Source organism: Nicotiana attenuata, unplaced genomic scaffold, assembly GCF_001879085.1.
Source record: "Nicotiana attenuata strain UT unplaced genomic scaffold, NIATTr2, whole genome shotgun sequence".
Classification (NCBI taxonomy): domain Eukaryota; kingdom Viridiplantae; phylum Streptophyta; class Magnoliopsida; order Solanales; family Solanaceae; genus Nicotiana; species Nicotiana attenuata.
The window spans coordinates 139,499-152,528 of NW_017671088.1; the positions used below are offsets into that span (position 1 = coordinate 139,499).

Consider the following 13,030-nt stretch of genomic DNA (forward strand, 5'->3'; position numbering starts at 1 on the left):
ACTCCGTGCCGAGTCAAACTACCTCATCTAAATTGAAACGGAGGGAGTATACGATTTTATTAATTAATAAACATATTTTAAAAAACTGATTTGAGTAAGTAATTATACATAGAATAAGGCGCATGCAAGTTTTGGTGAATTATCATGAAATGCATCATTTAATTTGGAAGTGTTAGTCCTTGTATCCGTCAATTTAATCCAATTTATATGCAATATATTTTTTGCATCTTTTCGTCTAGCAAGGGCTTCGTGCCTTTTTATAACCTGACATATCAAATTGAAAGTGAATCAATCTCAACGTATGCGAATGGTTAATTGCACCCTTATAGAAAAAATATCTAGAGGGAGTTAAAGACAACCGTTTATAATAGGGTATTTATGAAATTTTATAAATACCTAAATTATTAAAACAAAGATTTCAGAAAATAATTATACATCATACAATAAAGTATAAGTTCTTGTGATTGACCAATACATATTTTAGGAACTTCTCGCGAATATCGGAATGGTTTAATTTATTCTTCTTTCGGAGAACGGGTCATAGAAGACTATTCATATAACATATTCTTATCTTGAATAAATAAATTAGGAAAATTAATTCAAGAACATAATAGTTGACGCTTTTTCAGTCTTTGAATATCATAAAGTCGGTCCTGAGGGATGTACCGTCAACCATATACAATACAAAGTAACCTTGTGCGTGCTTCAAGTTCTTCAAAATAATATTAGACACCAAGTACAGTATTGACTTTCAATCATAAGTTAAGCACTTATAGTATCTCAAGTTCCATATTCGTGGGCAACCAAAAATTCATAATAATCCCTTTACAATTTACTATATAATAAGTGAAACCTTTGGTACGACGAAGGGCAATTCGGAAATATTTTTGTTTCTCAAGGGTGTTTTCATATTTCGTTTATCAGACCTTTCACGTCTCTTTTTTTTTTTCCCACTTTTTCCTTTACACTCCACTCTCACTTTCTAAGAAGTTTGTGGCTCGGATCTCTCTTCTCCCTCTCCATAGATTCCGTCGCCATGGCATAGAGGTTTCTCTTGGAAATTGCTAATGTTGGTTTGCTCTTTAGCTGTTATTTTGTTCCAATATTAATCTTTTTTCGTTGAACTTGGGTATTAATTTGAACTTTATCTTATTGTTTCTATCTGGGGAATTTTTCTTGCGAGGTTGATGGTTATATCTGATTTAATTTTTTTACTTCTATTACATGTTTCTTTACCTAATTTGTACCTGCATGTCAACTACACGCAGAGACCCAGGAGACGAGGAATAGAAATATAAGGAAGAGGCTAAATGAAGTGAAACACAACCATCCATTTGCAGGATTACATCAAAGAATGTCAGTTTCCAGCGCATACCTTCAAATATTTTTCTGTGGGTAGGTTAATTGTTTTTACCACAATTACATACAACTAATCCTTTTTTATTGGTTTAAATATAGGGGTTTTGATTTAATATTAGTTAAAATCAATCAGAGTGTGGGTTTAATTTGGTATTCTTGGTCTTTGTTTGTTGCTGCTTTATATTTCGCCCTTAAAATGATCTTTTTAGATCTTTCATGGGTAAAAGAAAGATCTTATATGTAAAAAAAAAAAAAAAAAAAAAAAAAAAAAAAAAAAAAAAAGGTAGGATCATAAAACTAAATTCAAGTTTGTAAAGAACCACAAAATTATTTGACCCTTCAATCATATTGTTGCCAAGTATAAGCCCAACGCATTAACATTGGCTAAATCTAGTATTAATATGCATGCAAGACACAAAATAAATTATTAGATCATGATCATTATTTATCGTAGCATCTATTAATATTGGATTTCATAAGTCACAAAGGATTTATAAATAATTCAAATGAATAACATAAGAAAGTAGAACAAAGTTTTTGTTGTCATCTTCATATTATCGTTTTAGGCTGCTAAATGTTGCCATGTTGACATTAAGGAGCTGCTAGATTTAGAATTTGCTGTATCATTTCCCAAAGATAAATCTTGAGAAAATAAGGCCGATAAGTCGCATCGTTTGGTTCAAATATGGAGAAAGTCAATTTGTCTTGAAGCATTTGAACGGTTTAAAGATTAATTTGGATGACATGCATATATTTCTTTTGCCGTTAGTGCAGTAGTGCTACCAGTTGTGGAATTTAAGTTGATTGTCTTATCTCAGGAAAATCCAAATCATGCTATGGTTGGTGAGTGATCCAAGCTATGGTTGGTGAGTGATCCAACGGCAAGAGCAAAGAACTTCATGATGTCTTCTCTACCACAGAAGGATGATGCCATGATATAGTTGTGTGTGAATATTAAAGATGGATGAGTTCTAATTGTTTGCTTCACAGTCTATTCCACGCCATTTCATCATACTCTTGAGTTAACACTACCATAATCCTTATCACTAATAGAATACTAGATGGTCTGTGCCCGTGCATCAAATGCCCGACATTATTGTTTGCTGTAATCTAGTTGTTCCTGCAACTTTTTCACAAGGGTATTAATGTAATAAAATATTTATACGGGACAACCACGAATTTAAATTCTCAATGGTGCTCGAACAACTCAAACAGACGAATCGCCACATCCTGTACATTACCATTATTTTTGCATTAATGGACGACAAAGGCAAGCACCTCGAAGCGCAATATCATAATTTCTCTCATCTAAAAACATTTGCAATTACGGTCAATGGAAGCACTTAACGTTAGCATCATCAAGCCTTTCCCTCAGCAAAACACCAAAAAGTTTCCCCTAGAACCACCTAAATTCACTTAGTAAAAAAGTAATAAATGTGAAATCATTGCTCTAGCATGGAAACAAAGCAAAGGCATTTTCAACGATTCGTCAACTCTGTGAGTGCAACTTGACAACTGAGAAGATACGTCCAAGTTCAAGATATAGGTTCTGTGAAAGCACTTCAACCGGCCTGAGAGTAGATCCATACAGCCCCTGTCCCTGATACAGTATAAGACCCTCTATAATGTTATGTGTTATGTTAGGACACTCGGTAGAACAGCCAAAGTGCTTCCCAGATATGGTGATTGTCTTGAGCTTCTTCATTGAGCTGCCAATTAACAATGGGACATGCCCAAAATGAAGCCCCCATTCTGTTAGCCTTTCACAAATGTTAGTCATTTAAGAAGCTTTAGAGCCAAAGAAGCTAAAAATAGAAGCATTCCATAAAATACAGAAATAAAATGCGTTTTATGATCTTGGCTTCTTGTCAAGTAGAGGACAAATGACAAAGTAAACTGCTTCCTTCCCTATAATATCATATAGTTCAGAAGGTTTGGCCCTAGAGTGGTCACTGAACACTATTTTTCTTATGTTCACATTCATTTTTGTTGAATAGAATTTGTATTATCAACGGCTAAGCCGCTAAATGACCAAAAAAAGAAACTCAGAATCAAAGAAAGTCATGTACTTACTTTCTTACTTTCTAGAGACTCATTTACATTCTTATCCAGAAACAAATAGGAATATCGGTGCATGCTATTCAAACAAAGAGACTAAATATTCAAGATGAGGAACATGTAGCCAATGGAAGAATAATAATAACAGATGCCTATATAAATTTTTAGTTAAGGGAGATCTTCCTCTAATATACCTTCAAATGAAAGGATTCAAGTAACTATCAGATTTCTTAAATGATTATATGCAACTACCACAGAGTATTCAAATTTTAGAATTGTGTCCTGTAAAACAGAGAGAAAACCTGCAAAACTGCAAGAAAATACCATAATGAATATGATCGTTGTCAACATTTTTGAAGTAACATACTACCAAGATAAGTACTCTTTAGTCAAACAATAATGAAGTAGCACCAAATAAAATTCACATTGCACTGCATCCAAAAAGAACTAACACATTAATAAGAAGCAGTGCATTTCAATAACATGCTCATCATATATTCCTCCATCAATATGTAACTAAAAGTCTTCAATGAAAGAAGTATTTCATCAAACAACTAAGGCACACAACTCTCCACTATAGAGAAATAAAGTAGTTTCAATTCACATCTAGATTGTAAATTCTATTGCTGTAAAAAAGTAACAGAAGGTTAAACAAATACCCCAACAGAAAAGAACTCCAGTAGAGAAAAATCTCTGTTTACATGTGTCCTATCAGCTAACTGAAGTCAAGACAGGATAATTAAGGCAAATCTCAACAGAGAAAACCTGATTAAGATTGGTCAGCAGCTTTAAGTTCATGGGAATTGAGACAAAGTTCTCCAAAAAGGAATTCAAGCTAAACTCTAAAGAGGTATTCAGTAATTGCATTGAATACCTATTCAAGAGCTTTGATTCTAAAGATTTCCGGTGCTATCAAAAATCTTGCTTTCAATTTGATCTGCTCTAAGCGTTCGGTCTGGTCCTTCTTTAAAGAAATTCACATCAAGAATTGAAATTCAATTAAATTTTGCTCTTATATCCATATACAACATGTTATACGTATGCATCCATGATTCACAAATGAAAGTTACTAAAAATGAAATGAACTGACTCATCAATTGATAATTTGTTTGGCTAAATATCACACTGAGTAAAAGTATTCCATCGTATCGTCCAAAAGGGCACAAACTGTATGAGGAAAAACGAAAATAGCAATCAACTAGCTATGAGAATAGTTCATCAAAATAGCTACAGAGGCTCCATAATTTTGTAACACATTTAAAAGCCATAGAATGAGTTAATATCATAAAGAGTTACTACACTTTTCAATTAATTTCTAAAGTACTTCTCAACAACATAGAACTTCAGTGCACTTCTATTAACTTCCAATGCAATTCTAATATGTGGAATCACCCAACCCAGTAAAAAGAAAGAGGTGCTTACTTCCATCTGCTCTAAATACTTTCTTTTTTATTGTTCTTTAATATCCTTAGTTCTTTCTTTATACCACGAAGTTGATGGATTGATCGCCATCACAAGGGAACGCAGAAATCCTTTTATAGGAATCAAATGAAGGACCACCAGATCATTTGCAAGTAAAATCAAGAAAGCACAAATTATTCAAGCAATGAAAGAGCACGCAGTTGTGACCATCAAGGCTTGAAGTTGTCTGTTGGATTCACACTTCTTCCATTGTCATAGAGAGGTTACATTTCTTGATACTACAAGGGTTGATGATATTTTCTCTTCGTATTGAAATTCTAAAAATACGTCCAACTAAAAAAATACAAACTCACCCTCAATCATGCACCAAAATGGATCTTCTGACAGGTTGCATACGAGAATAAATAAACGATATTATCACATACATAAAAATTACTTAATTCCAGTTAAAGACGTAAGGTTATCTATAATAGAGCTAAAGACTAAACACTTATTTAATTGAGTTGCCTCAATTGAATCCCAAGTAAAGATCACCACAATTATTTTGTTGCATGACTTGGTAGCCAGCAAATTAATCTCATTCAAATGAAGAACAATTTTTCTCCTCCTTTGGCCCATGAATTGGTAGCGAGCAGAATAGAATAGAGAACAAACAGAACAACGGGTTTCCATCTCCCAATTTCTTAGTTGAAAATGATTAGATTTGCATATACAGTATAAAATAGAAAACTGTACCAGATAAAATAACTAAAGAAACTAAGAAAAGATATCAGAGATTGAAAAAAAGAACTCGGCAGAAATTATGCGAGAGAAGAACTAAAGCTCATAACCCAAGCAGAGAAAGCAGTAAAAAAAGAAAAAGTTAGAAAGAGGAGAGGAATGAAAGTTACTTATAGTAACAGAGTAAAAATGAAGCCAAAAGGACAGGAAACAATTAATCGCCTGAGACCCAATCTTCCAGAAGCACTTTTGAATTTTGGTACCTCAAATATTCAGTAAAATAGTTTAATTGTGGACTGATTAGTTGGTAATAGAGACAAATTTCATAATGCATGTGCAAATCAGGTACAATTACTGACATGCATATAAAAATTCAAGCAATTCAAAACAATACTGTAGAAAACTAACATATACTCACCAAATGGTAATTATCAACAGAACAAGTGCAATACATAGAGAAAAGTTGAACAAAAAACCCACTGAATCAGAGAGCTCGCACCAAATTCAAATAGAACAAAGATGAATAATCTTTGAAAGATTTTACCAACAGATAATGCAAAAAGCAAAGGAATATTGCATTTTCCCAAATCATTGAGCTCACACTTGAAAGAGTGAGACGAAGAAACTGAGAAAAAAGTGAAACATGAGAAATAGAAGCGTAAGCGGGAAGGAGAAGAATAGGGCTTTTGTAATCGGTACGATGAACCCAAGCTTTATCTAAATGCAGTGACACAAAATTACTGAATTTCAAAAATGCCATTCGTCGTTCACAAGAACCTCCACTTATAAGCACCAGAAACACACAGAAGAATATAAACCCCTGAGGTTGCTGTTTTCTTCCAAAATTACCAACTGTGCTTCATTATAACAAATGAGGCCACGCATAAGAAGAGGCCAGTGTAAGGGCGAAATATAAAGCAGCAACAAACAAAGACCAAGAATACCAAATTAAACCCACACTCTGATTGATTTTAACTAATATTAAATCAAAACCCCTATATTTAAACCAATAAAAAAGGATTAGTTGTATGTAATTGTGGTAAAAACAATTAACCTACCCACAGAAAAATATTTGAAGGTATGCGCTGGAAACTGACATTCTTTGATGTAATCCTGCAAATGGATGGTTGTGTTTCACTTCATTTAGCCTCTTCCTTATATTTCTTCTCCTCGTCTCCTGGGTCTCTGCGTGTAGTTGACATGCAGGTACAAATTAGGTAAAGAAACATGTAATAGAAGTAAAAAAATTAAATCAGATTTAACCATCAACCTCGCAAGAAAAATTCCCCAGATAGAAACAATAAGATAAAGTTCAAATTAATACCCAAGTTCAACGAAAAAAGATTAATATTGGAACAAAATAACAGCTAAAGAGCAAACCAACATTAGCAATTTCCAAGAGAAACCTCTATGCCATGGCGACGGAATCTATGGAGAGGGAGAAGAGAGATCCGAGCCACAAACTTCTTAGAAAGTGAGAGTGGAGTGTAAAGGAAAAAGTGAAAAAAAAAAAAAAGAGACGTGAAAGGTCTGATAAACGAAATATGAAAACACCCTTGAGAAACAAAAATATTTCCGAATTGCCCTTCGTCGTACCAAAGGTTTCACTTATTTTATAGTAAGTAAGGTTTCACTTATTATATAGTAAGTATGGTTATTAAATGCGCCAAAGCGAATACTCCTCTCTGTGAAGTAAAAAAAATACTTCTCTCATTGAAGTCAAAACGATCGCAACTCTTCGGCAGAGGAGTCTCTTAAAAACTTGTTAGGTAGCGTTTGAGTGTGCTTTTTTTTTTTTTTAAATTATTTAAACTAAATAAAGTATTTAAGTAAATAATAAAAAAGAATATTTTAGTAATTTGACTTTTCAGTTATGGGCTTCCTGCTTTTAATATAATATAGATTTTAATTATTTAAACTAAGTAAAATATTTAAGTAAATATTAAAAAAGGATATTTTAGTAATTTGACTTTTCAGTTATGGGCTTCCTGCTTTTAATATAACTAGTTTTAGTGTAGGTGCTTCGCACGTGTATACCGCGTCAATAAGAAAAAGTTATATATAAAAAGAATGAATCATGTATAGAATAGCAATTAACGTTAAAATAAATGCATATTGTATTTATTTATTTATATTGATCCAATAGCTGTGTTAAAAAAATGATATCTTCTAAACCTGCAAAGGCGATGGTAATTTAGTTTAATTCTTATATAGTAGTTCTAATTATAGATATTTAATTGTACAAGATAGTAATATGTTATGCTGTTGCATCTACTTAATATCTCTTTCAGACTATGTTTAGAGCTGTCAAAAAGGTCCAGGTCAGCCCAGCCTAGCACAAGCCTTGTGGGTTTTTAAATTCGGTGGGCTAGAACGGGCTGGCCCGCCATATGAATGGAGCTTAAAATGGCTACCCTAATCCATCCCTTAGAGGGTTGCGGGCTCGGGCGAGCCGGCCCTTCAATTTTTTTTTAGAAAAAAAGAATTTCTTTAAATCCTTAAATATTTTTTCGTGACGTAGTCGATTAATCATATAAACGACTTCTGTTTTCTTAGAGCGTACAAAAAGCTTGATATTTGACGAGGAATCTCGTAATTGAAATGTAAATTTTCTATATCTCTAACTCTTCATTTTTAAAGTTACATGAATATTTTCTTAATACTTTCTTTCTTATTCCACAAATTCAAAGATTGCTTCAACAAGCTTATATGCTGAAGTTTTCTAATTTAGGATTAACATCATTTGCCGATTTCATCATTATAGTCATAAATTTTTTAAAATTTCTGAAATTTGCTAGTGGTCAAATCTTTTTGTACATATTTAAAATTGATCTTTTTCTATCCTGAAGAACAGTTTAAATATAAATAAATAATATATTAAAGTAATCCAAACTAATCATTAGCCGCTCAAAGTCATATTTTCTTTTGAAAAAATATTATTATTGACCACATAAAACTTTTTGAGTTCGTTATATATTAAGCAAAAGAAAAACTAATTTTGTCATATTACATGCATGTCAAAAATCTAAATTCTAGTTGATATGGAAGGGTAAATGAGCAATCTAGGGTTAGGGAATGGAGATTATAGTTAATAGTTTTTTTTTAGTTTTTAGTTTTTTAAAATATTTAATAGTTAATTAATTTAAATTTAATTAATTTCTGACCCACGGGCTGGTCCAAGCCCAGCATCGATCAAGCCTCAAAGGCTAGCGGACTGACTTAGACCGGGCTTATAAGCCTCAGTTTTAAATTGGCTCAAAAAATCCTAGCCCAACCCTACCCAAGTAGCGGGCTGGGTTGGGCTGGCCTCATGGGCCAAGCACATTTTGACGGTTCTAACTATGTTATTTGGCTAAATATGCTTTCTAACTTTTCACTAAGATTATTGAGAAGTATACCCGAATTTTAATTTCGGATAGAAAATTTAACCTCATTCCCCAATTATATTACGACAGTTTGTATTATAAATCTTCTTTGTGAAAATATATCAAGATTCTAAGAGCCACCAATTACTGCATAAATAATTAGTATCTATTAGCTATAGTTAGATTAAAAAGAAGTTAATATCTACGGAGAAAAAACCACAAAGCTAACGCACGAGAACAAACAAAGAAAAACGAAAAAGGGAAAAACATAAATCTTCTATCCTGTATTCGTAGGCATCACAAGGTGCCGAATGAATTTAGTATAAATTTTCTTAAACAACCCAAAGCAAAGAAAGCAAAGCAGTAGCATCTGATGATTTCAGTATAAACAATTTATTTTAGAAGCGAAAATTGAGACGCTATAAAGAAGATGGAAGAAATGGAAAATGAAAACAAGGCGCTCCGCAGTCAGATGAAGGAACATCAGGAGAGGGTCGACAAGATCCCCGGTGCCCCCAAGTTGCTACCAAAGCGCGACGTGGGAAGGTTCGTTGAACAACCATACACTGAAGAAGCTGCCCCTCACTCCACCCCAAAAACCTTCAAGATGCCACCATACTTGAGGGTATATGACGGAACCACAGATCCCGAGGATCATCTGATCCACTACGTCACCGCTGTGAAGGGCAACGACCTATCGAAAGAACAGGTACCGTCGGTACTGCTGAAGAAGTTTGGCGAGACGTTAACAGGAGGGGCCCTAACCTGGTACTCTCAGCTACCGGCTAAGGCAATATCAACGTTCGAGGAAATGGCGGATAAGTTCGTCACAGCCCATGCAGGCGCGAAGAAAGCGGAGGCCAGGGTCAACGACATCTTCGCCGTCAGACAAACCACAGGAGAGGGACTCAGGGACTTCCTGGCAAGGTTTAACAGGGTAAGGATGAGTCTACCAAACGTATCGGAAGGTATGGCAGTCGCCGCTTTCCAGAACGGGTTGAGCAGGGATGGTTCGAAGGCAACCAAGAGCTGCTGAGCCGCCTCATGAAATATCCCCCTACCACATGGGAGGAAATCCACAATGCCTATTGCGCCGAGGTACGAGCGGACGAGGACGATCTTAATGGGCCGACCCAACGACTAACAGTGATACACTCAGAAACAAGGAGAGATCGACGGAACGAAGGACGACGAGAACAACTCCCCCGCTCCAACAGGGATCGACATCAGCCATACACCAGATCCTCCCATCCGCCACCAAGGCATACAGACGCGCTACAGCGACACGTCGCCCCACTCCGAAACGAAAGAGGTACGCCCCTTTATTAACCGCCCATAACTTTTGTGTATCTCCTTCAGAAATAGTGTATGCACTAGAGAAGCTGGGCACCAAGGTGCAGTGGCCGCAGAAGATGAAATCAGACCCTTCCACAAGGAAATCAAACGCCCTATGTGAGTTCCATCAGGAACGGGGACACAAAACCGAAGACTGCATAGGCCTACGGCAAGAGGTGGTCAGGATGCTGAACCAGGGATACCTGAGGGAATTACTCAGTGACAAAGGGAAAATCAACTTTGCACGCGGACGAGAACAACCCCTCGGGCCGCCGAAGCTACCTTCCCCAGCGCGCACGATAAACATGATCGTCGGAGGCGGCGACGAGTCAGTGATCAATCACGTCAAGTTTGCCACCACACACAGACTAAAGCAGACCATCGCCCATGAACGGTATGACGACTTCGAAGATAGTATCACCTTCGATAAGTCTGATGCCGACGGTTTGCCTTTCCCTTATTATGATGCTTTAGTTATCACTTTACGTATCGCTGATACGGATGTTAAAAGAGTCATGATCGATGACGGAAGTGGCGCCTGTATTATCCACCCAAGGGTCCTCGTACAAATGGGACTCGAGGATAGGGTAATACCGCGCTGCATAACACTAACCGGTTTTAACAATGTAGTGGAACGGACGTCCGGAGAAATAGCACTGCCCGTCTTAGCGGGAGGAGTCACGCTGGAAACAACTTTCCACGTGATGAACCAAGAAACGACGTACAACGTCATCAGAGGACGTCCGTGGATACACGCCATGCGAGCGGTCCCTTCAAGCCTCTACCAAGTGATCAAATTCCCAACCCCATGGGGAGTATTCAGTATTCGAGGCGAGCCACGCACCGCACAAGAATGCTACAAAATAGCCCAAGACTGCGCCCACACCCAACAGCTAAAAGGGGCGAGCGCGGAGGCATAGCAATTAGCCGTGTCGGGGACTAAGGTCAACCCGATAACGGACGCCATCAAAGACCCCGACGTCGTGGAGGCCTGTAAAGCAACGGTCGAAGATCTCGACCTAGTCCAATTGGACGAAACCAATCTTACGAAGAAAGCCTATATCGGGCACGGTCTCGCCAACCCAAGTAAGTATTGTGAATTCTTAACTAACCATGCGGATTTGTTCGCCTTTTCCCATTCAGATATGCCGGGAATCCCGCGAGACATCGCCACCCACAAGCTGAATGTCGATCCACTACATCCGCCCGTGCGACAGATGAGGAGAAAATTCAACGCCGCTATCAATGAAGCGGTCAGTAAGGAAGTAGACGAGTTACTGGCCAACGGCTCCATCAGAGAATCAAAGTACCCCCAGTGGGTCGCCAATGTCGTCATGGTCAAGGGACTTACTGCTACAAGGTAATGCCCTTCGGGCTCAAAAATGCAGGGGCTACGTACCAGAGGCTGGTCACAAAAATGTTCAAAGAGCAGCTCGGTAAGACTATGGAAGTCTATATCGACGACATGCTGGTAAAGTCGACAAGAAAAGAGGACCACATCGACCATCTAAAAGAAACCTTCGAGATATTGAGAAGGTACGGGATGAAACTGAACCCCGAGAAATGCGCCTTCGGCGTGGCATCAGGAAAATTCTTAGGGTTTCTCGTATCACAACGAGGTATCGAAGTCAATACAGATCAGATCAAGGCGATAGACGCAATACCCGAGATACTGAACAGCAAAAAACAGGTGCAAAAGCTGACGGGGCGAATAGCCGCCTTATCTAGGTTCATCTCACGGTCCTCCGACAGATGCCATAAGTTTTTCAATGTGCTGAGAAAGGGCAATGGGTTACAGTGGAATGAGGAATGCGTCGAGGCCTTAAGGAAATTGAAAGCGTACCTATCTTCGCCGCCACTGCTAGCCAAAGCAAATCCAGGCGAGCCACTGCTGGTATATTTGGCCGTATCCGAGGTCGCCGTCAGCGCAGTCCTAGTTCGTGAAAACGAAGGTACACAATCTCCTATTTACTATATTAGCAAAACCTTAGTGGACGCCGAAACACGGTATCCACACCTTGAAAAATTAGCTTTGGCATTGGTCGTAGCTTCACGGAAGCTCCGACCCTATTTCCAATGCCACCCCATAAAAGTAGTGACGACCTTCCCCTTGAGAAGTATCCTACACAAGCCTGAGTTATCAGGCAGACTCGCCAGATGGGCCATAGAGCTCAGTGAGCACGATATCTCATATCATCCAAGAAACGCCATCAAGTCGCAAGTACTTGCCGACTTCATAGCCGACTTCAGCGCAGAGATACTGCCAGAGGCGGAACTAGAGGCACGTCGTGCCCCCTCCAACGCCGACCTATGGACTCTTTTCACTGATGGCGCCGCTAACGCCTCGGGGTCGGGACTGGGACTCGTTCTTGAGGTCCCCACGGGCGAAACAATTCGCCAGTCCATACGATGCCCCGAGATGACTAACAACGAAGCCGAGTACGAGGCTGTTATTGCAGGTTTAAAACTAGCCGTCAAGTTTGGAGCTCGACGACTCGTTCTCCATTGCGACTCTCAAATCATGGTGAACCAGGTCACAGGGACTTACCAAATCAAGGAGCAGAGGTTGCAAAAATACCAGTCAGAAATCCACAGGTTGATGACCGAGTTCGACGAGTGCCGCTTCGAACAAGTTCCGAGAGCACGGAACGTAGAAGCAGACGGCCTTGCAAAATTGGCGCAGCCACTAAAAACTTCAACAAAGAAAAGCGTAGGTCACCCTCCGTACCCATTCCAGCCCATTGACTCACACTGAACGGTACTCGTACTTT

General features: G+C 38.0%; 2 long non-coding RNA genes across 2 annotated transcripts; one reads left to right on the forward strand and one right to left on the reverse strand.

The window, feature by feature from the left end:
- The first annotated feature begins 931 nt into the window (after window positions 1-931).
- On the forward strand, window positions 932-2,436 carry LOC109205846. Its single transcript, XR_002064736.1, has 3 exons — window positions 932-1,069; window positions 1,269-1,395; window positions 2,178-2,436. It is a non-coding gene; the product is annotated as an uncharacterized LOC109205846 (long non-coding RNA).
- Window positions 2,437-2,634: 198 nt separating this feature from the next.
- LOC109205845 lies at window positions 2,635-7,070 on the reverse strand. The gene is made up of 3 exons (XR_002064735.1): window positions 6,944-7,070; window positions 6,618-6,744; window positions 2,635-3,068 (listed from the first exon to the last, which is right to left on the reverse strand). It is a non-coding gene; the product is annotated as an uncharacterized LOC109205845 (long non-coding RNA).
- Window positions 7,071-13,030: the final 5,960 nt, after the last annotated feature.